Genomic DNA, 25,218 nt, shown 5'->3' with positions numbered 1-25,218 from the left:
CGAAGAAACTAGAGGTATTGTTTGTTCATAGCATGTCGTCAATAGTAGATCTTATTTTTTAAGAACTTCAAAAACAGAAGGGTGCCTTAGAAAAATTGTTAAATGTTCCAAATTTCGCCACGACAGATAAATGGAAATAATGGCGATACACTTGAAATCATGGAGTTTATTGTTAGGAATATAGTCGAAGTCTTACTTTCAAGTAACTTTCAAGAATTATATGGCACGTTTGTTATTCTGATTTAACGATACAAGTGTTGCAGAAAACACATGCTGCACTCATGGCCGTCCGGAAGGGGGGCCGTGTCCCCTTCCTGGAAAATGAAAGTCAACAAAAAAATATCTGTTTTTCACATATAATTTCATTTCAGCCACAGTAATATGTGTTAATTATTGCATGAATATGATAAATTCAAATTTAAACAATATTTTTTGAGGGAGCAACACTATAATTGGGGAAAATGTGCATTGTTTGCCATACCCCCTGGAAAAAACTACTTTCCTTGCCCCTCCCTGGAAAAATACTGTGGACGTCCATGGCTGCACTCCATATTTTAAAAATGATAATGAAAATTTCCATAAGAGAACTTGAAATATTAAATATATATATATATATGTGTGTGGGTGTGTGTGTGTGTGTGTGTATGCATATATATTGAGAACTGAATTTGAAAATTCAGGCGCCAGTTGAAAATCCCTACATTTTACATTACCAATTTCGCCTTAAAATAAGCACTCAGGGAAGCTATTATCAATTACACAGGACAGGCAAAGGCAACCTTATTTTCACGTAAAGATTCGGAAGAGTTTGTGGTGGATGACACGCATCGCACACCCAAACCCAGAGTTATTCGCGATTAAAATTAACCGATATGCCATCTGCCGGGATTTTCAGGAAGTACTCAAAGTAGGATACGTTGTGTTGAACTCGTTTAAAGCATGGTGAATATGCGAGAAAGTAAGGTCTACTGTTCAGGTTTTTTTTTTGTTTTTTTTTTTTTGCTCTAAATAGTTTGGGACGGGAAGTCCCCGCGCAGCTTTCCCTTCTTCCCTCCACCTCGGGCCATAAGGAAGCATGGTCCACTCTCCCCCTCTCCTCTCGCGGGGGTAGGGTGCACAGGAGTCGTGGCTTCGTCGGGTACAAGAGATCTGACCAATAAGGACGTTTGAAACCCACGTGACTGTCACCGAAAGAGCTCTCCCCCCAATTTGTGCTGGAAACAGCAAAAGAAGACGGCCGCGCCATCTACTGGCCACCGATGGAAATGCAATTTCAAAGCGCAGCGAGGTTTAAATGTGGGGTAATCCTCTACTCCCTAACTCCTCTATGGTTGGGCTGTTGAATACGGTGTCACTATTAATGGATTATGAATCGATGTGATGACATATATATGGATGCTATTTCAAATTAAAGTATGTGGTTAATCTCGAAGTAAAACATGAGTAGATCTAGATCTGTGTCTACTGTCTATAGAGATACAATTGGGGGGAAATGTTATATTCCTAATTTGAGAGCTTTGGTTACAACAATTCTCTGTGGTTACAATTTTATTTCTCCAAAATAATACGTAATAACCATGGAGGAGTGACATTGAGTGTAGAAAGGTTGTGGCCAGTTTTATTTAAGGATATATGTGTTTAAATTAAAGATTATTTTCGTATAGGAGTGCAAGTTTGACACAACACTCTACTTCTTGTGTGTTTGTTTGTTTGGTGATTTAAGCAGTAGCGGCTCGTGCCTAAAATAACAGGTGAAGAAGTATATTTATAGGCAATGAAAACAAATAGTAAGTGCCAGTGCCCCCCCCCAATTTAAAACGTCTTTTTTGTCTTCATCCGTCCATCTGGAAAATGGTGTCTGCAACAAATTACACACTAAGTCATTTACTGGGTTCATTGTAGAAACCACAGCTCAACACATGAACACAACACACGATAGGAAACGCGAAACACACACGCGTAACAAGATCTCGCGAGAACGCGAAGATTTTGCCACAAGCACTGGATGCGATGTTTTCTCCGACGAAAGAACTGCTTCATCTAGAAGGCGACACCCATTCAAGGCCAACGCTAGGTGACGTCACCGTTGCCATGACAACCGGCTAAGTTTTCCGCAACCTAGCGGTGTTTGCTCTTGGGTTGGGACGAACTCAATACGTGCGTAGCGCCGAGCGGCGTGTTATTTGAGTATTATCGTGTGCGTTCTGCTGGGAAATAGTTTAATTTAACAAGCAAATGAAAAATGTCAATATTAATTTGAAAATTAGGTGAAAACATCTGCACTTGTTGCACTTGGCCAGCCGCCACTGGATTTAAGTCCACTTTATGCACAGTAGGCTAATTTGGACTGGGCCTACAGTTTAAAGTGGAATCCGAACCACCATGTGCCTACACCGGGTATCGAACCCGAAACGCTTTTTGTGTGTGTGTGTGACCTTATTGGTTGTAAACCTTTGTTAAAACACTTATAACATACGCATACGCTACACTATAAATGAAAGAAAGATTAGTTTCGAGAATGTGCTTTGAAATGGGATCATTATTCCTCAATAGTTTCATGCCATTGTTAATAGGTCGGCACCCGTGGTGGTGTGGTTCCCGGCCTGGGAATGAATGCTTGCGAGTGTCCTTTCATCAATTTCATCATATCATCATTCATTCCCATTTTCGCAAATTTGTCAAAAGTGGCACGAAAATGAAGTAAAATAAAACAAATCAATAAATCAACCATTGTTAATAGGACAATAATAAATACGATTTAAGAACAATAGTTTCATTTGAATTTTGTTTTTTATCGTCGCTTTTCTGCTACTTTTGGCTAATCGTGAAGATGAGGATGATTGATTATATGATGAAATTGATGAAAGGACACTCACAAAGAACACCCAGGCTGGGATTTCTGACCCTGGCGTTGTAGCCGCGGATGTTGGCTTACGAACAGAAATGTTGAACAGTGAGTATAAGTTGCAAAATGTGTGCAAGATTGTATAACGGTGTTCTCACGTTGTTTTCACGCAATAATGTTTGATATAGTTTAAATTATCAATTGCTGATAGTGTTTTCGTAGCTGCGAAAAGAATGTAAATTAAAGCAATATAAATAAACACGTACGAATTGACGTTTATACATGAATATGCCACATTTTTTAGTTGTCTTTATGATTAACTCTGCATGATCATCGTTTAAGTTATTGTAATACCATCCTCCTTCCAATGGATTTTCAAATATCACACGGTGCATTTCTTGATATCACGCTCCCTTGAAAAGTATGTATTTCACCCAGGAAATGGCCTCGATACTTGATGCCGATTTTTCTTGCAAAAGAAAGGACATTCACAAATAATATCCCGGAGTGGTTAAACATCGCGATACGACGCCGGGTCCCGGGTTCGAATCCCGGCCTGGGCATGCTGTTCGTTGTGACTGTTCCTTCACCATATCATCACTCATCCTCATCTTCGCGATTAGCCAAAAGTGGCAAAAATGCACAGTAAAATAAATCAAATCAATCAAATAACATCCATGCCTATACCGGACCTCGAACCCGAAACTTACGTAGCGAGATAAAAAATGGTCTCCACCTCAAGCTGAACACATGTTTGCAAGAGCATGCTCATCCGATTTAGCCAAAAAAACAACTTAATGTTGTGAACAGTATTTGGGTTCATTACGTTTTTTAACTGCGTTATTTTGTTGGTATTTTTAAATATACTTCAGTTGAAGCCAGTGCATAATTATCCGTTGACAGATCACTCATTCTCCGAGAATATAGTGGCGAAAAAGTTATTACTATTTAAGGCTATTGGATGCGCGACCTAAAGGTGCGCTTGGGCTACATAATCGAACTTACAAGTACATTTTACTCTACGCATCTTTTAGTTCCGCCGCGCCATGTTGCTACTAACAGAAGACAACAGACTTGCAGACGACAGTTGACCGCAGGTAGCGAGAGAATTTTATGTTGAGTGAAGCCGCGGTCGCTCCTTCTCAACAACCAGGTAGCAAGCGCCTCGAGGGTTCTTGCTACTCAGCAATGTTGGGTTGCTGAGTGGTCCTGGAGGCGCCCAATGTTTATGTTTACATTTTTAACACGGTCTATTCATTCTCAGCGTCGTGATTAGCCTTAAGTGACAGAAAAGCAACACAAAATAAGGGGATAGTCACGGACGTCCGCAGGATTTTTTTCAGGGAGGGGCAAGGAAGGCATTTTTTTCCAGGGGGGCAAGCAAGATACATTTCCCCAATAATAGTGTTGTTCCCTCAAAAAAAACGTTGCTTAAATTTGAATTTATCATATTCATGAAATAATTAACACATATTATTGTGGCTGAAATGAAATTATATGTGACAAATATATAATTATTTGGTTGACTTTCATTTTCCAGGTGGGGGCCAGCCCCCCTTGCCCCCTTCAGGACGTGAATAGTGGTGTACGAGCGATATTTCTTCTTCAGGGCGGAGATGGAAAATTTTTCTAGTTAACCACTTCTAAATATGTGAATTTCTCGACTGGTTAGGGCCCAGAAAAGCCGAGAAATCATTATCCAGAATTCAAGATCATGATGGGAAGTTTTTCCCCAATTCTGGGACCTACAAAATTAGAAAAATATAAAAGTAAACTCATGCGGACAGAAGTGACTATTTACGGTAGGATCTGGTAAAGTTGTCAACTGCTCGCCCCGAAAAATGTATGCATTGTTTCACTTCACTTCTGCAACCTTGTGGTCTGACATCATATGAGCGATGCGTACGACGTTAGGTTAGGCCTGTTACGTTACGTTCAATTAGCATAAATACAATGAAAAATTATTATTTAGGATAAGAGTACTAAAGCTAGCTAGCCTAACCTAATAACGTGGGCATTTATCCTAAATTAGAAATATTTTCTCGTGACGTCAGATCACAAGGTTGATCAAGTGTTGTGCGAAAAGTGAGACCCCGCTGAAAATCTGTGGCGCAGGCAGAAGAAGGGTTTGAAGTTAGGTGAAAGAACATGATTAAAAGACGTACAATCAGTGGCGGAGCGTGACCTTTCCAACAGTGTAAGCCTAGCATGACGAAGGCTATTTCCCGTTGTGCTTATTTTTGGGCTGACATGGTTAGTGATTTATCCACACACATCGACCCCCCCCCCAAATTTTTCAGAACACTTCCCTGGAATTTTTCACCAAATTAAAAATTCTGGATATCTGATAATTAAGTCAGTGTTATTCCTGTCACAATGAGTAACGTAACGATAAAAAATATGCAAAGTTAGATAAAATTAATAATAATAATAATAAACAAACGAAAACAGAAGGAAACAGAAAAGTACTGAATACTTTTTACAACTGCATAACCAAGTATCAGCTCCGTATCATGAACCGCAAAATCGGCGCACTTTATTTTTCGTTTCTGTTACTATGTCTGCTAGAGAAGGAAGGGGTGGGCCTACCTATATCCACAAGTTTCTTCTTGGCAGCAAAGTCCTTGCTGGACAACGGCGTCTTCAACAAGTTCTCCACGCCACCGCACAATCACACTCATTTTATTCCATAATGCACTTCACTACTGTATTACACCACAGCACAGGGACGACAGTCCGCTTTTCAATAGATGGAATTCGCAAAAGCAATATCTCGAGACTTTAACAAACACACAGCAAGAAGGGGAAAACAAAAATAAACCAGATCCAAAATCGGTCACTGCTCAAAGCAGTGATCTTTCGGACTGTGAGGGGAATATCCCTTTCGGATATAAATAAATTCCCTCTCTTGCCTTAAAATTCCCTATATTTAGTAAAAAAAAAAAATACAATATAAAATATAAAAGAAATGCTCACAAATTGTAGGGATATACCCAGAAATTTCTATCAAAGGACATGTAAGTGCTTTTTTAGGATAGTGTAAAAGCAAATCTAGCACCTAAAAGATCAGAAACAGGCTTTTCGTACGTTGTTCGAAGAGTGTTTGAATCACGGACTATGTAATTAATAATATTTGGTTCACATCTGACATGAAATTTGTAAAATTGGTTCAATCTTCAGTTTTCATTAACATTTATTTATTTATTTACTTATTTATTTCACTTTTTAGCTCAATTATTACCAGCTGAGTTCATACATAAACGGAAAACAGAGTCTTAATATGTCTAATGTTTATGCTCTCCTACAAGCGAAAAACAGAAACAACAAGAATTTAGCACATCAATGTGTATCTAGTTTTTACGTATCCCGCTCATTTCTAGGTTTCTCCTTTTTCCCCTTCTTGTTAGTTTTTTGCTTCAGAATTCCCTGTTCCTGGAAAAAAAAAACCTCCTTGAAGCACCACCGGCTCAAATTTCCTTTGCAGTCAACCATTCATACCCGACAACGCTGGAGCCCCTCCTCTTGCAGGACCTGTGTCTCGCTGCCGCGTATTCAGTGAAGCCAACCCAAGCATAATGGTGCTAAATCTCGCACAAGTTTAAAAAGTCGTTTGTAAGTTGGAGATATAAATAAAACAAAAGGGCCACTTTTCGTTGTGGTTGAATTTTCTCAAACTTTTCACATAACGTGGAACCCATGTCGTTGGTTGAACCATTCAAATTTATATTTGTTTTTGTTATAAATTAATATTTATAATATGAAAATCCCAGAACAATTTAGTAGTATGTAGCATAATTTCGGAGTTTAAACGACACCATGGATGTCCAGAAGGGGCAAGGGGAGAAGGCACTTCCTGAAAAATGAATGTCAACCATTTTCACACATATAATTTCATTTCAGTCACATCAAATTGTTAATTATTGTAAGGGCGTTGCAGAAAAATGTTAACTTCAAATTGAATTAGTATATTTTGAGAAGGGAAATATACCTAGTTTACCCCAACCCCTGAAAAAATACTTTGCTTAATCCTCCCTGGTGGAAAGAAATACTGCGGACGTCCATGAACAACACTTTTTCTAAACATGAGGTTTGCAACGCTGCTGTAAGCCTCTGCCCGTAGGTTTACACACGTAGGGTTTCGACGCGCTCTTCTCCCTATATTCCCTGTTCTTCTCCTTCCAGATACGGTGGGCGACGGTAGGCACTGCTCCTTCGCGGTCAGAAATTTGTAAGGCAACATTCAGACGGCTTACAACTTTCCCCAAGCAAAAGGCGGGAGTTCTCATGTGCAATCTGGTGTGAAGTGTTGCAATCTAACAAACAGGATCTCGAAGACTGGTATCAGGCCGAGATGAACTTTGAAGTTTTTACGAATTTTGCCATATAATTACATACATTTTACTAGAATTAATAAAGTGTAAGCCCGGCTTACACGGCTTACATGGACGCTCCGCGCCTGCGTACAATAACCCGAATAAATATCTAATGAAGGCAAGGTAGCGAAAATATTATTTGAAAATGGGTATTGAAAATAATATCAAGCGGAAAGTAAGTCACTTAACATAACTACTTAATTTAGAAACTAATTTAATACTTAAGAAAATTTTCAACCTTCACCACATGAATGATTGACGTTTTTGGTTGATTTTTTTTTATTAATATTTTACTTTCTTTTTCTACCAGTTTCGGCTAAATATGCAGAATCATGTTAAGTAGTAAGTTTTGAGGTGGTCACTTTCAGGTATTAAATAAACAGGAAGTTCGTCGTAATCAGGGGTAGCCAAATAACAAGGCGCCTTGTATATTTTTATTTCATGTTTGTATCACTTGTGTCATTAAATCAGTATAATAAACATAGCATTGTAACTTTTGCGTTGTGTGGCAGCCGAAATTTAAAATCTGCTGCGATATGGTAGAGTCCACCACATGTTTCTGAATTTTTAAATCAGTTCTTAAAGATTTTTAATATTTGAAGTTCGATTATGTAAATTTCAAGGTAACGGTGCGATCTCGCACAAACGATTTTCTTCATTTTTACAGGAGAAAGTACTTACGGAATTGAGTTTCTATAGATTGTTGAATGGCCGTGGATGTATTTTTTTAGGCAACACTTTACTATAGGTGAGATGGATTTCTTCAAATTTACAGGAGAAAGTACTTACGCAAATCATTTTGTGTAGCGTTGTTGGAGTTCGTGAATGTAGTGTTGATCCATTTTAATGCGAATGCATGTTGTTTTCTGGGAAAACCTATGTCCGACACATTGTTGTTGCTGCCGCCATTTGCTTTCTGCATGAGAGCACAATGTTCCGTGTGTTAGATGACGTAAACCTCGTAGTCAGTGTTTCAAACCACTCTGTGTTATCGCTACAAGATGACAGATCGAGGATGCGCCGTGAAGTTGTTGCCAGGTGTGGGAGATGCCGTTGAATTTTTAATTCAACATGGAATTGTGAAGAAAGAAGTGTAATGCAGGACGTGGAAAGGTACTATTTTACTATACCGGAGACACCTATCAATGATTTATTTCGCAACTTTTTACATTGCTAACTTACTATTCTGCATTGCGGAATATTTCTTTAGGTGAAATAATGATTTTCTAACGAAAATAATGTCTATTTCGTACATTAACGAGTACTTACTGTTGTTCCTTATTTCCCACAAACCATTGACGGTAGCCCAAAAATTCACGATAGCCCCACGAACCATCACGGGGACGAGGTATGCCTACTAGGTTAGGTTCCATTAGCACTCGTTTCATTCAATTTAGCATATACGGACAATACAAGAGCGTATTGTGCTCTTGTGCAGAAAGCAAATGGCGGCAGCAGCAATAGCGCATCGGAAATAGATTTTCGTAGAAATCCACATGCTTTCGCATTAAAATGGATCAAAACTACATTCCCGAACATCAACAATGCTACAGAAAATGATTTGCGTAAGTACTTTCTCCTGTAAATTTGAAGAAATCCGTCTCCGGTATAGTAAAGTGTTAGCCGCGGAAAGTTAAAATTCAAAAGATTTTCGTGTATTTTCTTTCATCGAGAGAGAAAAACCGATGTCCGTATATGCTAAATTGAATGAAATGAGTGCTAATGGAACCTAACCTCGTAGGCATACTTTGTCCCCGTGGTGGTTCGTGGGGCTATCGTAAATTATTGGAGCTAATGTCAATGGTTTGTGGAGCTACCCGTGGATGGTTTTTGGGGCTAACGCCAATGGTTTAATAATTACTCTTTATGTTAAACATTGAACTTTTTTCGTGAAAAAATCCGGACACGAAAGTAGGTATTCTTCGGTAAACAAGGTTGCAACACTGCATGCATGCAGAATGGTACGTTAGCAATATAAAAAAGTGTGAAATAAATTATTTATAGGTGTCTCACCTATAGTAAAGTAGTACCCGATTTTCTTCATATTTGGCATACTCGCTAATTGAGGCCTCCTAATCACGAATCTGAAGTTAAAAGTTGTCGGAAACGTCTAGAAATTGCAAAATAAGTCGTTAGTTTTTGGAATGGAAACCATCGATTTTTGCAAATTTTTTTGTTTCACAATGAAATATGTATATTCCTGATACTATCAAGACACGCCTAACCTAACCTCACATCAATGGTTCGTGGAGCTAGCATCAATGGTTCGCAAATATTTTGCAATTTCTAGATCCTGATACTACCATGATACCAAATTTTAACTACATTTGCCTAACCACGCATCAATGGTTCACAATTATTTTGCAATTTCTAGAAGTTTCCGACAAATTTTAACTTCAGATTCGTCATTAGCAGGCCTGAATTAGTAAGTACGTCAAATATGAACAAAATCGGAGAGGGGTCCGGTATCTTAAGTCATACCCCTAACCTTGCCGGAAATGGTTCGTGGGGCTATCCGTGAATGGTTTTCGGGGCTATATGTTTTTTGGGGTTCGAACCCGGGAAAAATCCGAAATCAGTAACACCAAGTTAGGTATTTTTCGATTAAGAAGGTTGGAAACACCTCATACGCACTGATGATTTACCACACTACTCAAGCGAAGAAAGCAAGAACAATAATTACTGTTAATGTGATAAATTGTAGTTATTTTCGTCACAAGAGCAAAATCTCCCCTTCAAGAACCTTTCGCAATGCATAATCGGTAAGTACGAATGTTAAAAATGACGAAAGAAACTAGTGAAAAGTGTTTGTGCGAGATTGCACCACTACCAATTTCAATTACCACTTTTTAAATACTGATTACAGAATATGTTTTCTGTAGTTTTTTTTTTTCTGTATCATGAAATCAGATAATGTAAATTTTTGCATTATTATAGTTGAATTTTAAAATATGCAGCGATGTGGTAAGAGTCAGCCATGTATCGGAATGTATTGTGTGGTTATTCATGCTGTTACTGCTGAGCCTTCTTGAGGATGACCACTCCGATGCAAAAATTAATTACTGTTAATTAATAAGAGAAATTAAATGTTTAAAGTCACATTTCATAGCTTATCTTAGTTGAATTCATAGCTATTTTAGCCCATCTGAGAAAAAGGCATTGGCGCCTGATTTATTTTTAGTTTTGCCTACCCTGATGTAGATATTTGTGTAAACCACCACTTGCCTGTGTTGCAAACTATTTTTTTCGCCATGTACAGTAATGTCTGGATTTGTGCAAGATATCTTAACTTAAATTTGCATGCATATTTTTCAATATTATGTGAAATCTTTCATGACAATTACATGTGTGTATTATTTGAGGGAATTGAAGTGTTGAACTTCTTTACAGGATTTGCTGTACTGGTGGCACAGGTTTTCTTCCAGCAGTTGATCAGCATATTTCCAGTAGGTGTGGGGTTCTTCAGACATTTACAATGTCTCAGGAATGCTGGCAATGCAGTTTTGTAGCAGCAGGAACGTTGAGCATTTTGTTTTTACCTCTGAGAGGTAAGGAAGTGAATCTTGATCATTTGAGATATTGATATTGACTTTTCTCCTTTTGTGCAAATTAATTTAGGTTCCTGCAGTATATTTGCGGTTCTTCTTACATCATGTATTGCTTGCATTGTAGAATTTTTATTTTTATTTGATTGTTAAAAGCAAATAATGTTTTGGGAGAAACAATGCTCCTTTCAACGTTGCATCAAAAAGTACTTGCTTGCAAGAGCCAGGAATTAGAATAAGAATACAAATGGTTAAAACAATATTTTTTTCTTGAATTATCACATTCTGCACCTGTGTGAAATGGAAAATTTTGTAATTCTTTATAAAGATTGTGTTTTAGTGTGAGCATTTTTCTGTTCGTAGCTTACAGAGGTGAGTTATTGTAAAGTAATGTATTGTGTGGTACCATTTATCACTTGATGACTTTGTTGTTAATAGTAATTTAATATTCTTTGTTAGAAGTGTTAGATTTAATGCTCTTAGAATTTCCGCACATTTTTTAAAAATTGATTTGGTTGTGTGCAGGCAATGGCTCATTTTTAAAATTGTGGCTCATCTGCCGCAAGATATGAGGAACTCAATGAACTATGGTCATACCTTCGGTGCTGAATATCTGTTATTTGTGGTTTGGTGCTTCCCTGCAAGCTTTGTGCATCTAGTGTCCACAGGGCAATGCTAGAATGTGGAAACACCGCACACAGCAATGTCCATTGAACCTTGGAAACTGTGGGCTGTCACTGCGAGTCATTGCTATGTGCCATGTTCCACACATCTTTACTCCATTGAATAAGAATCTGTATTAAATTGGTTTTGCAATGTGAATTGACAATGATAATGGATTTTCAAAACAGGTGCAGGGAGCTTAAAAACAAAACCAATATTGTATGTATTTGTAGGACTACCCAATACTAAGAAAAAGTTGTTTCGCAAAATTGATAAGAACTTTTTTTGACAACTTTTAGAAATCTGAAAATTAAGAATTGTGTTTAAAACCTTTCTGCCTGCACCATACTAAAATTTCATTATGATTGGACAGCACGTTTTTTATTTATAGAATTTCAAAGAAAGCGATCATTTGCAAGACTGAAAAAAGCCGGCATTTTTTTTTGTTTTCACGATGAAAAATAGAAAGCATAAAAAAAGGAAATTGTTAGCATAGAATAACGCAGAATTGAATATGCTAAATGTTGATGCAAGTAATTTTAACGTCTTGTCTCCTGGTCAACTTTTAATTTGAGTCCTAACTCAACTATCTATAATTTTTAATCCGACAGTAGAACTTGTAATTTTTTTTTCTTTTGCGTATTGTTTAATATTGTTATTCTACAACATTACAAATGAAAAACTCCTTGAAACAGATCTGAGGTAGAAAAATAAACGGCAGGGTGTTTAGTTACATGCCACCTGAAAACGTGCACCTGGTGCCTGAATTTATAAATCAGTTCTAAAAGATTTTTTAAAAAATATTTCTAGTACGACTATGTAAATTTCAATTACATTTTTTAAAAAAAATACTGATTACAGTATGTTGTTCCGAATCATGCCCCGTACCCTTCCACCTCGGACCATGAAATATTTATATGTGAACCTATAAACAGCTACAAAACAAATGGATGATTTTTCAAATTTTGTTCTTGCTTAAATGAATGTGCTTGTTGTGTAGAGAGGAAGGCCAACATAAGTCTGCAATATTGGGTAGTTTTATAACCATTGATGCAAGGCTACCAGATGTCCGATTCACCGATTTAGTCAGGATAGTGTGTTACTTTTAATCCCTATCCCAAATTCATTTGAACTGCAGTCGTGATGCAAAAATGTCTCTTTAATTCTTTTTTTTTTTTGTTAACTCACATTTAGACATGTTCTTTATTGTAATAATAATAATTACTAACATATTTGGTCTAGGAATTAATTCGTGCGCCTGGACAAGAGATGGCTTAACGAGCGTATCGTCCCACAGTTCCGTGTATCCACACATGCATTGAAAACTCCTGTCAGCATGCATCGTTCGTAGTTGATTGACGCGTACACAACAGCATTTTGTAGTCAACTGAACATGGCGCAGTTCGTGCCAGATAAAGTGTTTTTGCGGGGTGTTCTGCTTCATTACTTTAACATGCAGAAAAGTGCTACCGAAAGTCATCGTATTTTGGTGGAAGTGTATGGTGACCATGCGCTAACTGAGCGAACGTGTCAGAAGTGGTTTGCACAGTTTAGAAGTGGTGATTTCGGCCTGGAAGACCAAGAGCGACCTGGACAGCCAAAAAAATTTGAAGACTAAGAATTGAGAGCATTGCTCGATCACGATTTGTGTTAAACGCAGGAAGAACTTGCAGAAGCATTAGGCGTTGATCAAACAACAGTTTCCAAATGCCTCAAAGCCATGGGAATGATTCAAAAGATGTCACATTGGAAAATTAAAGGAAATGTGGAAACTTTGTAAATTTGCCGAACCCAGAACTATTTTCTAATATACATCCCCTCTCTCTCTATATATAAACACATTTTCGGTTCTGGCCTCTCCCTCAAAAATATCCTGGGTAAGGGCCTGATGTGTATCATTAAATCAGATAATGTAAATTTTTGCACTGTTTCTAGCTGAATTTTAGAATCTGCAGCAATATGGTAGTCAGCCATGTATTAGAATGTAATGCATAGTTTTTCATGCTGCTACTGGTTGAGCCTTCTTGAGGACGTCCACTTTTAATCCAATCTTGTATTCATAGGCGCCGACTCCATGGGCTTAGGGGGCCTCGAGCCCCCCCCCCCCCTCAATGTTAATGATGTGGCAAATAATTTTGCTTAAGAGGATCTAATGTATTATTTTTCTTCTCTTGTAACGTTTACCCTGAATTGTGCCGCATGAACTTAACTTTAAATACACATTTGAAATGTTCTAGACCATCAACTTTGGGGGGCTGAGACCGCTAAACCATCAACTTTGGGGGGGGGGCTATGACCGGAGACAGCAAAACACACGACTTATTACTATATACTAAGTATATAATTATTATTTACTATTATACATATATTAATCAGAGACATAATGAATTTAGCCAACGACTTGTTAAAGACTAAAAGAATGCAAATATTTAGGAATATTATTGATGTGAATGAGAAGGCTGGTCATACTAGAATGCGACCACTTTGCCCTCGTCGGTGGACGTTGAGAGCCTCCAGTATGCAACTGATCTTAAGGAACTATGAAAACCTTCTCAATTTTCTTGTGAAATCTTCTGAAGAAGATTCTACTGACGCAACATTAAAATGTGCTGGATACCTGTAGACAATGCTTCACTTCAAGACATTTTTCTTTCTCTCCCTCTACTGCCATATGATGGATTCAATAGAAGAAGTAAACTGTGAGATTCAGTCTCCACGCATTGGTGCTACAGAAGTGGAATCAAAACTAAAATAATTGACTGACATCTTTCAAGAAAAGCAAATGTGTTTTGAGCAGTTCTGGCTGAAATGCACAGAGGGCAAACCCAGCCTTGTTGATGAGCCAGAATTGCCCCGACAACGTCACGTCCCTGAGAGACTTGAAAATCCTGATGCTGCTTAACATCACAAGTTCTACACTCCACAATAGTATTATAAATCAATATACACTGACGTGTGTGACACAGCAAAATCACGTGTTAAACAAGGACATGAATCTACAGGACTACAAAAAGTATCAGCCGTAGAGAAAGAATGTATCTCAGCTGTGAACAGTTGCACAACAAACTTTCAGCAAATGCGAGAATTCTTTCGCCAAGATTTGGATGCCGATAGGCTCTCCTTACACATGTCCATGCTTGGTGATATCGCCAAACAGAAGAAAGTGATTCTAACTACCATACATGACATAAGGAAGTTTCTTTTGGAAGACAGCACCCTCGAGGAGCCAAATTCATGATGGTCCTCTGCACTGTGCCAGTGACGACAGCCACAGCCGAAAGGTCATTCAGTGCTATTAGCCGACTAAAGACATATTTGAGATCTACAATGAGGCAGAAGAGACTAAGCAGCTTAGCGGTACTCCACATACATCAATTTGTGCTTGATAATTTGGACTTGAGACCACTCATTAATGAGTTCATAAGAAAATAACCCACTGCATAGAGCAACTTTTGCTTTATTTTTAAATCATGTTCATATGTTTTTGTTGTGTATGTCACGTTATATCTTAGTGTACATGCTATTTTTTTATTATTGCAAAATTAAATTTAAAATGTAAAATATTGTAGCAAGAACAAAAAAGTAAAACTATTTTCCTGCGATTTGTGTTAGCATTTATGTAAATAATTAAATAAAACTGTTAAATATTCATTATTTTATGGGTTATTTGCAACCTGTCACATGTCTGTTGCAGACATTAAAACACACCCATGCCCTCTCCGGGACTAGAACCCGAAACCACCAGATGAAAGCGAGTTGAGTCGACCACCCAACACACTCGGCTACCGAGGCCGGCATAAAACTGTTAAGTTGGTCTCTTAATGTATATACATACTTTTCAATAAAAATGTTAATTGTTATCTAAAAAACAAATGAGCATACACAAAAGACATAAAGAGACTTTGAAACATTTTCTAAACATTTTTCATGTTACATTTTATTTGCATGAGGAATATAATAGCTGCTTAAAAACTGCTATACGAAGACGTAATTTTTATTTTAAAAAAGGGAGGGAGTGAGTCATTCATTCATTTATTTCAGTGATCAGAGCCCCCCCAATAATTTTGACAAGTCGGCGTGCCTGCTTGTATTAATTAATTAATTAAATGTTTTAAGATCACATTTCACAGGTTATCGTACTTGTTTCACGACTTTCGTAGCCGGTCTGAGAAAAAGGTGCTGTTGACTTTTAGTTTTGTCTACCCCTAACGTACGTGTTTGCATAAACCACCACCTGCCTGTGTTCCAAACTATTTTTCTCCATATATTGTGGAAAGACCAGTTTACAGTAATGCCTAGATTTGTGCAAGGTATCATAACTTGATAATTAACTGTGTTATTTGAAGGAATTAAAGTGCTAAACTTCTTTATAGGATTTTTTTCTTGTATGTACGCATTGCTTGCATGATAGAATTATTTTCCTGTAGTTTACGGTTATTACAAGCATAAGAAAACAGTAACATAGATCTATGGTAACATAGATCCAGTGTGGAGTTTTCTTTTTCACAAATGGAGTAAGCCACCATCTTTAAAATTTAATGTAACAGAAAACATCAAGAGACTTTGTGAAAACAATGATGAATTTGAATTACCTGATGATATTTGGGATTCATAATTTAAAAAATTCTAAAATAAAAATAAAATAGACTGCTTTTTTCACAGTTAAGTTGCTATATTACTACAATGTAACATTGACAACATCCATTATATAACAGATTCTTTTTGTTTAAAAATTACTAACCATTGTTATAACTGTATCTTTAGTCAAAATGAAAATAAATGTCTGATGAAAGGAGCGTGTGTTCTCCTGAAACGTCACAAAGAAAAAACTGTTTTCTTATGCTTGTAATAACCGTAAACTACAGGAAAATAATTCTTTATAGGATTTGTCTTACTGGTGGCACAGATGTTCTTCCAGCAGTTGGTCATATTTCCAGTAGATGTGGGCCTCTTCAGAAATCTACAATGACTCAGGAATGCTGACAATGCAGTTTTGTGCCAGCAGGAACAGGAGCATTTTGTTTGTACCTTTGAGAGGTAAGGAAGTAAAAGTTGATCACTTGTGATATTGGAATTTGCTTCTTTTTGCTGATTAATTTAGGGTCCTGCAGTGTAGCCATGTTTCTTCTTGTATAATGTGTTGCTTGCATTGTTGAATTTTTTGGGAGAAACGATGCATGGAAAAGTGAGTTTACTTGCTTGCAATAACCATAAATTAGATTAAACATACAAATGGTTGGGAAAGTTATTTTCCCCATGAATTATCTATCACCTTCTGTTCCGTCAAATTCAGGCTGTTGGTGACCCCTCTGTACACCTGTGGAAAAGTGGAAATTTTTGTATTGTTTATGAAGATTGTGCTTTAGTGTGAATCAAAGTAAAGTAATGGATTTTGTGGTGCCATTTATCACTGCACGACTTCGTTGCTGATAGTAATTTAACGTTTTTGTTAGACTTAATGCTGTAGGAATGTGCGTGCGTTTTTATTGTGTGTTTGTGCAACAAATGGTTTTTCAATTTTTTCAAAAAAAAAGATTGCTCAAATGCTGCAGGATATGAGGAATTCAAACTATGGTAACACCTTTGGGGCTATTTGTGCTTTACTGCAAATTTTATGCATCTAGTGTCCATAGGGTGATGCTAGAAGCGTTTTTCCTGATTTTTCTCCATTAGCTGGCAATACTGCTGCTTTTACACAATGTTGTTTCTTTTCCCAAGAAGTATCGGCCAATATTCAGTGAAACTTTGCATGGTTGTAGGAATGTACAACTTCTACATACTACATTTTTTCATTCACTTTGGTCTATTATGTGGTAACAGAGGCATGCGGAATATTAATTTTTAAAAAAATGATTTAGTTCTAGTTTTTAATTTTCATTATCGTGAATTACAATGCATAAATTTCACCTCTGCTAAAAACCCTGTCATTCAGGAAGAACCTGAGCAATGTAATTCCTCTAAGGCCATTAGTTCTCAGGCAATTTATTTTGCACTCCTGTTTAGATAAAGTGGTATGCCTTTAAACTGTCCAGCCTTATAATATGTGGTACTTTATGTACACAGAAGTGTACATCAGAGCGAGCATGTTTGAAACCAGTAGCGGCTCGTGCCTAAAATAACAGGTGAAGAAGTACATTTATAGGCAATGAAAAACAAATAGTAAGTTGAACTGAATCATGCTTGACTCACCTACGTTTTGTAGATCAAATCGATCCTTCTATCTTTCAGGGCTGCAAATCTATCGATAATGTCTTCATGGAAGGGGTGACGTTCAATAAGTTCGTTCAAGAGCTCCTTTTGGATTGAAACGTTCGCCAAAGATGAAAGTCGGTTCTGTGATGTAGCGCTTTTTGAGTAGGTTTTTATTCTCTTGAGGCACGAGAAACTCCTTTCCACTGATGCACTGGTTGAGGGTATTGTTTCGACCAGGGAGAAGAGTTTGTAAGTTTCCTCGAATACATCTCGATTTGCTCTCAAAGAATGAAGAACTTCTTCAGGTGCGCAATTTTTGTACTTTAAATGATCATTGTAAAAAAGAGACAGCTCATTTTTAAGGCGCTGAGGCTTATTGAATATTTGGGGATAACACTGTTGTAGCTGGCATAGTGCATCGGAGGGGAAATTAATGGAATGTGTCTGAAATTTCGATGTGTCTACAAGACAGAGGAACTTCAATTTGTCACAGTCTTGAAACCGAACACTTATTTGCATCAAAATATTATCAAGTATTTCAAAGTAAAGGATTCTATAATTAAGGAAAACTTCTGATTGTTCTCTTCCGGTAGTCACACTCGTGAGTTTGGCTGTGTTTTCAAACAATGTACCGAAATATTGTTCGTTCCTTCTTGCCGTTAGAATATCATTCGTACTCTTGATTTTAGCAACGCAGAAACTGATGTCCAACGATCTTTTCTGAAGAACATCGAAAAGAACGTCAGTCATACTAAAAATGTCATTGAAAACTACGGCCAGGAAAGTGAACTGAAAACTGTTCATTTCATGAAGAAAACCTTTGCTTGATCGAATGGCCTTTTCATCAGATTCTGGATCGTCCATAATTATTTCAAATACATGTTTCAGCCTGTCCCAGTCTTCAATGATCACACGAATGAGTCTGGAATGGGAACTCCACCTCGTCTCAGTTAAAGTTGGAATTCTTTTGGCCAAAACTTAATCAAGAACATGCGTTCGTTTGGCAGATTTGTGAAAAAAATTTGGAAAACCACTGATACTCGCAAAAAATATGCGGCATTTTGAATTGCTATTGCAACTTTGTTTCAGAACTATATTTAGCCGATGTGCTAAACAATGTACAAACATTGCTTGAGGTGCTTTATCCTTAATTCTTTTCTGCAGTCCGTTTAAGTGCCCTGACATTACACTTGCCCCATCGTAGCATTGCGCAACTAATTTACGTTCATAATCAAACTCTTTCAATACACCGTCTAACAAATGAAAGAGTGTTTCTGCAGACCTATCAGCACTTACGTCAAAAAAACCTAAAAATCTTTCTACCAGTTTCCCCTATTCATTAACATATCTCACAATAATGGAGCACTGTGATATCTGGCAAATATCTGTGGTGTCATCCACTTGAACAGAAAAAAAAACTGAAGCTTTAATTTCATTCCTAACATATTCCTGTAAGTACTCAGAAATGCATGCAATGAGTTCGTTTTGTAATGTCTTAGAGTCACCACTGAACACGTTTTTTATTTTCTTGTAATGGTTCTGTATTTCTAACGAAGTTCCTTGAAATTCCCACGATTAAGCGAAGACACGCTTTCGTCGTGACCCCTGAACGCAAGTTCTTGTTTACATAAATACAGCGTTGCGTCAACTATTAATTGTAGGAAAAGCCTATTTAATCTTACATTTTCATTGAACCGTACATTTAAAAGCCTACTATTTTCTTGAAGGGCATCTGCTATGGTATTCCTGTTTTTTTCAAAAACTTTGAATTGTAATTTACACTTTAAATGTTCCACCGAATCATTGTGCTTATGCAGAGAACGCGTTACATTGACAAAATCGTTATACCCTTCTTTATTCCACACATTGTATTTGTTACTAAACAGTAAACAAAGCCAGCAGAACAAAGATTGCAAATATCGACTACTACACAACCAAGGAAAGTCGACAAACCAGGAACTTTTAAGTTTAATATTGTACGATTTCCCTGCCTTTTTGTTCTCTCGCTTAACTCATATTTGAAGAATGTCAGTGGGCCGCCCACAATTTAAAACGTCTTTTTTGTCTTCATCCGTCCATCTGGAAAATGGTGTCTGCAACAAATTACACACTAAGTCATTTACTGGGTTCATTGTAGAAACCACAGCTCAACACATGAACACAACACACGATAGGAAACGCGAAACACACACGCGGAACAAGATCTCGCGAGAACGCAAAGATTTTGCCACAATCACTGGATGCAATGTTTTCTCCGACGAGAGAACTGCTTCACGTAGAAGGCGACACCCGTTCAAGGCCAACGCTAGATGACGTCACAGTTGCCATGACAACCGGCTAAGTTTTCTGCAACCTGGCGGCATTTTCTCTTGGGTTGTTTTATGCTACGACGAACTCTTCACGTGCGTAGCGCCGAGCGGCGTATTATTGAGTATTATCGTGTGCGTTCTACTGGGAAATAGTTTCATTTAACAAGCAAATGAAAAATGTCAATATTAATTTGAAAATTAGGTGAAAACATCTGCACTTGTTGCACTTGGCCAGCCGCCACTGTTTGAAATGCACGTACTTGAAAAGTTCCTGTCTTCATACATGCAGAAGAGGATCCCTTCCACTAAAATTTAAAAATCTTTCTATTCATGATACATATGTGAAAGTACATAAATACATATATACCCTGTTTAATGCTAAGATTAGTGCATTGCTACGAGGGGGGGCTGATAAGTTCTCGGCCCGACCCAGAAGGACTTTAGCTACAGGCACGAAAGTTTCAGGCTATTCATCGTATTCTCCCCGAAGGTCAATACACTTGGCACTTCGTTGCTCCAACTTCTCTAACCCCTCCCAAAAAAAAATGATTTCTCCCGGTCTGCAAAAAACTGTTCGGCAGCTGCTATAACCTCGTTATCACTTCTCAATTTCTGTCCTTTCAGAACTTTTTTCAGTCTAGGGAAGAGATAATAATCAGAGGGTGCAAGGTCTGGTGAGTAAGGTGCGTGGTCAATGCACTGAAACTGTAGGTCCTTCAGAAAATCCATTGTTCTTCCAGCCTTGTGAACGGGAGCATTGTCCTGCAGAAACAAGACACCACTTCTCAAATTTCCCCTGCTCTTTTCTTTAATAGCATCCTTTAACTTAGCCAGAAGACTGCAGTAATACTTTGATATTATGGTTTGTCCCTTTCGAAGGTAGTCTTGTCACGGTATCTAGTGACATGTGAAACGCAGTTCTATATAAATTATTTTTGTTTATTGATTCATTTTATATTCAAATATAAAAGTGTGAGGTTCTTTATTTTGTGGATAAATTTGTATCCGAGTCAGACGTCGGGAGTTGGGGACGGGTTTTTCTTGAGTGACAGCGGAACCGTCTTTTCGGCTTAGAACATGACATATTTGCACTAACACGGAGAAATGGAAAGGTTATTTTCGTCGAGACCGGGCTTCAAATCACAGCGGGGAGCAAACCCATTCTTCACGGATGACCAGAAAAATCAGCTGGAGCCCAAGCCTGCAAGGATCGAAGACGCCTCGGTGACCGCGTTTCAAGACAATGGAGAAAGGTCATTTCCACCCCCTCAGAAAGAGAAGCCAAGCCACCTTAGCGTGCCTTCCCAACGGACAAATTCGAAAGTGACATATAAACAAGAGTACCACGATTCCAGAGACAGTTTTGACCCGGATTTCATAGAGCAGCTCCACGCCACACTCTCGCGTGATTATTGTTTTGTGTCCGTGAACTTTGTTTCCTTACGTACCGTGAGCGAATTGCAGATAGAGAGTTACCAGTGTGCGCCTTATTTTGGTGAAGATTACGCGCTGATTTGTTTTTGCCAAGCGTGGACTACATAATAATGGAGGGCTAAAGAAGATAGAGAAGGGAGTCCGTCGACTCCCCTGACGCCTGCAACGATGCCGAAGCCAGTCAGACGACGCCAAAACCAAACACTGCCCAAAGCCCGAAGGATGCTTCCAGAGCGACGTCCCAACCAAAGCCCGAAGGACGTTTCCAGATCGACGTTCCAACCGAAGCTCGTTACCAGAGAGAGAGAGGGAAGGATGATTCCAGAACGACACCCAAACGAAGCCCGTCACCAGAGAGAGATGATTGCAGATCGACGTCCAATTGATGCCCGACACTGGAGAGATTCCTGACCGGCGCGTGACCACGTACACCCGACGCTAGGGACAAGAGGAACGCCCGAAGTGCTAAGGAGGTGCAAGTACACCATATCGTCGCAATTATTCTTCGTCGCGATCGACCTCGGAGAACAATTTCGCCACAAAGGAAACGTGTGCAAGTCCCGCGTCCAGGAGCGATGAATGACCACGCAATGTAGCAGAGTCCGGTAGAGTATACTTCAGAGGGTCAATGTCCATGTAAACATGCATTGTTAGTATCAACACCGTACTGTTAACGCCGAAGTCTCACTTATTTGCAAAGTTACTCAGGAAACCCCGAACCTAATTTCCGTGTCTGATAATTTTTGGTATTGTTGTAAAAAAGGGTTATTTCATGTTCAGATGTTCTAATTTAATTGTCTGCATTCAGCGTTAGAAGCTCCATTTCATTTCTTTAATATTTAGTGTAAATTGTCAAAGTGTGCTCCAATTTTTTGTGTAACCGACCGCCCCGTCGCGCCATTTAACGTGTCAATAGTTGACTGATGAGTCCTTTTTAATTGTGGAAAGCGTAATTTTTATTGCAAGGTCGCGCGCATGAAGTAGTATTATTTGTTGCATAGTGGTTATTAATGTAATTTTTGCTCGCGCCGACGATTGATTTGTGTATTCCGGCAGCTGGAGCCAATTAAGTTTTTTGCATCACTATGTAATTGTGTAGTTGTTCTCATTGGACGAGAGAGGCTTATGTGTATTACCCCCTTCCGAGAAACTTGTATAATGTCGTGCTTACGACTGGATGCATACGTTCATTCGAATGAAAGATTTAACCACGCCGACCCAATTGTCTTAGTTAACCGTTTTCCGAGGGCTGGCACTTAAGTTAATTTAAAAGAGCACAGGAGCTGGCAGACAAATGCCCTACATTCACATAAAGGTTTAAAAATTAAAAGGAATGATATGTTAATGAGATCCATGATTTGTATCTATACTTTGCATGTAAAAATACCTCAGAGGTGTGAAAGAGAGAAGAGTGAATGTTGTGAGCGTTTGAGGAGGCTTTGTAAACAGTTGTTGATTGCAATGATTTTTTTTGTTGTTACAATATATATTCACTTTTTACCGTTCGTCAGTGTTGTTATTTGACGTTTTTCAGGTATCAGATATTATGCTATTAGTGTTTTATGATTGTTCGAATCTACATATCATAGGTAAACAAAACAGTGTAACATTTCAAGGTATTTATCTCCGCCTCGCAATAGTATGACAATAAACGACCGTCTCAGTACCGAACTCGAAAACCTGGACCGAGAGTCACGACCGGTTTCCCGTACACATAACGACGTTTGGCCCCGTGCCGGGGTATGATTGACACGTCATTTTGGGGACCGTGAGTGCACTCGTTACAGTCTGATAACAAAACACCATCCTTATCCCAGAATATTGAGGCAAGCACCTTGCCTGCGGACCTCTGTGCTTTGAATTTCTTTGGCCTGGGAGATCCTGAGTGGTGCCACTCGCATGACTGCTGTTTGTTCTCAGGATCAAAGTAGTGGAACCAATTTTCATCGTGGGTAACAAGCCGATTCAAGAAATCGTCCTTAGAGTTCGCAAAATACAAAAAAATCACCTGAGAAGATGTCACACGTTTGCGTTTCTCATCAGCGTTCAAACGTTTGGACACCCATTTCGCGGTAAGCTTGTGCATGTCCAACTGATCATGGATTACACAGGCCTGCAAAATTGAAGTTGTTGAAAAATACAAGAGACGTGTACGTTGAGTTTTATGTTATTGGGTGTGCTGATTTCGAAAATGACCTCCATTTTTTTCCATCACGTCAGGATTTTTTGTAAAATCGATATCGATATTTTTGCTAAAATCTTATGTAAAAAGGAATTTTCGCTAACAATTTTGCATGCACTATCTGGCAAGAGTGGTTTTGATCCATTTAAATCTATGTAAAATCGATGCTAGGTGATGCAAATTGATTTATTAGCAATTGATTTTATTTTGTATAGGTTTAAATGGAAGAAAACCACTGTTGCCAGATCGCACGAGACACCTCTGCTCGAGAGAAAAACACAAAGTTCCCTGCGTTTACACTTTTAACATCCCATTATGGTGAAGTTTCTAGAAAAAAGCACCAACGTATTATGTTCATTTGTGTTTATTAAGGTAATGTACATAAAATAGACGATTGACCACGAGGAGCATTGTATGTGTACATGAACGTTTGACACAAATTGTAAACTGAACAAACAACAAAACCAAACACAAACAAAGTTTGTATTTAAGTACGTACTCTTTTGCCTTTGAAACTTCTTTTTGACGTTCTTCTTTTATGTGCAATCTCAGGCCTCTCTCGTGTTAACATCCAACAGTAGTCGGCGAGCATGTTCTTGTCCCATTGTCCTTGATATTTGCACTCCATATCTTTAATATCTTGGTGTAACCTTTCACCCTGTTCTTCACTGACTGCTCCTAAATTTTCGGGGAAATAGTCCACATGTGAGTGAAGGAAATATAGTTTGACACTCATGGAGCAACCCAACGCTTGAAATTTGTCCAGCATATTCATAACAAGTGCTTTATAGTCAGGATCCTTGTAATTCCCCAGAAATTTACTGACCACATCTTTGAAGGCAACCCAAGCTTCTTTCTCCGTTGTTGTCATGCTAGTCTCAAAGTCTTTATCCTTCATGAGCTTGCGGATATCAGGACCAACAAAGATTCCCTCTGTCAACTTGGTTGCAGATAAACGTGGAAACTTTTTGCTAAGGTATTTGAAACAATCGCCATCTTTTGGAATAGCCTTGATAAATTGCTTCATTAAACCTAATTTGATATGCAACGGGGGTTACAATACTTTTTTGGGTCAACTAAGCTGTTCCGAATCACATTCTTGGTGGTGCCTGGTTCAAGATTTTGTATTTTAGCCCATTCTTTCTTGACCCAATGTTGAGTCTTTGCACGGCTGTCTCACTCACAAATGAAACATGGGAACTTTGTATATCCGTCTTGTTGACCAAGAAGCATGGAGATAACTTCCAAATCACCGCAAATGGTCCAACCGTGGTCGGCATATTTTATTTTGTTGAGGACGAGAGCCAGGTTTTCATAGCGTTCTTCTAAATGTACCGAGTGTGCAACTGGTACAGATGCATACTGGCTTCCGTGATGAAGAAGGACAGCTTTCAGGCTCCTTGTCGATGAATCTATAAACAGCCTCCATTCATCTTTATCATAGGTGATATTAAATTTGCTCATCAATTCGGGAACATCAGAACAATAGACCAGGTTCTCCGCTTCCTCAAAGTACTGAACAAAGTTCTTTTCTCGAATTCTGTACCAATAAAAAGTGGTTCCTTTGGCCAATAAATGTTTTTCTTTCAATCTGGAGCCCAGCAATTCAGCTGCCTCTTTCGAAAGGCCCAGATCTCTAATCAGATCATTAAGTTCAACCTGAGAGAAGGGCTGA

General features: G+C 38.4%; 1 long non-coding RNA gene across 1 annotated transcript in view; it reads left to right on the top strand.

The window, feature by feature from the left end:
- Nucleotides 1-7,310: 7,310 nt before the first annotated feature.
- Nucleotides 7,311-25,218, top strand: part of LOC146004906 (uncharacterized) — a 79,884-nt gene continuing 61,976 nt past the window's right edge. Inside the window, exons 1-2 of the long non-coding RNA XR_014443968.1 lie at nt 7,311-7,393; nt 16,310-16,463. This is a non-coding gene — a long non-coding RNA (uncharacterized LOC146004906). The remainder of the gene's footprint in view (nt 7,394-16,309; nt 16,464-25,218) is intronic.

This window comes from Lepisma saccharinum, chromosome 22, assembly GCF_977018435.1.
Source record: "Lepisma saccharinum chromosome 22, izLepSacc3.1, whole genome shotgun sequence".
NCBI lineage: Eukaryota > Metazoa > Arthropoda > Insecta > Zygentoma > Lepismatidae > Lepisma > Lepisma saccharinum.
This window is presented reverse-complemented; position numbering and strand designations above follow the sequence as displayed.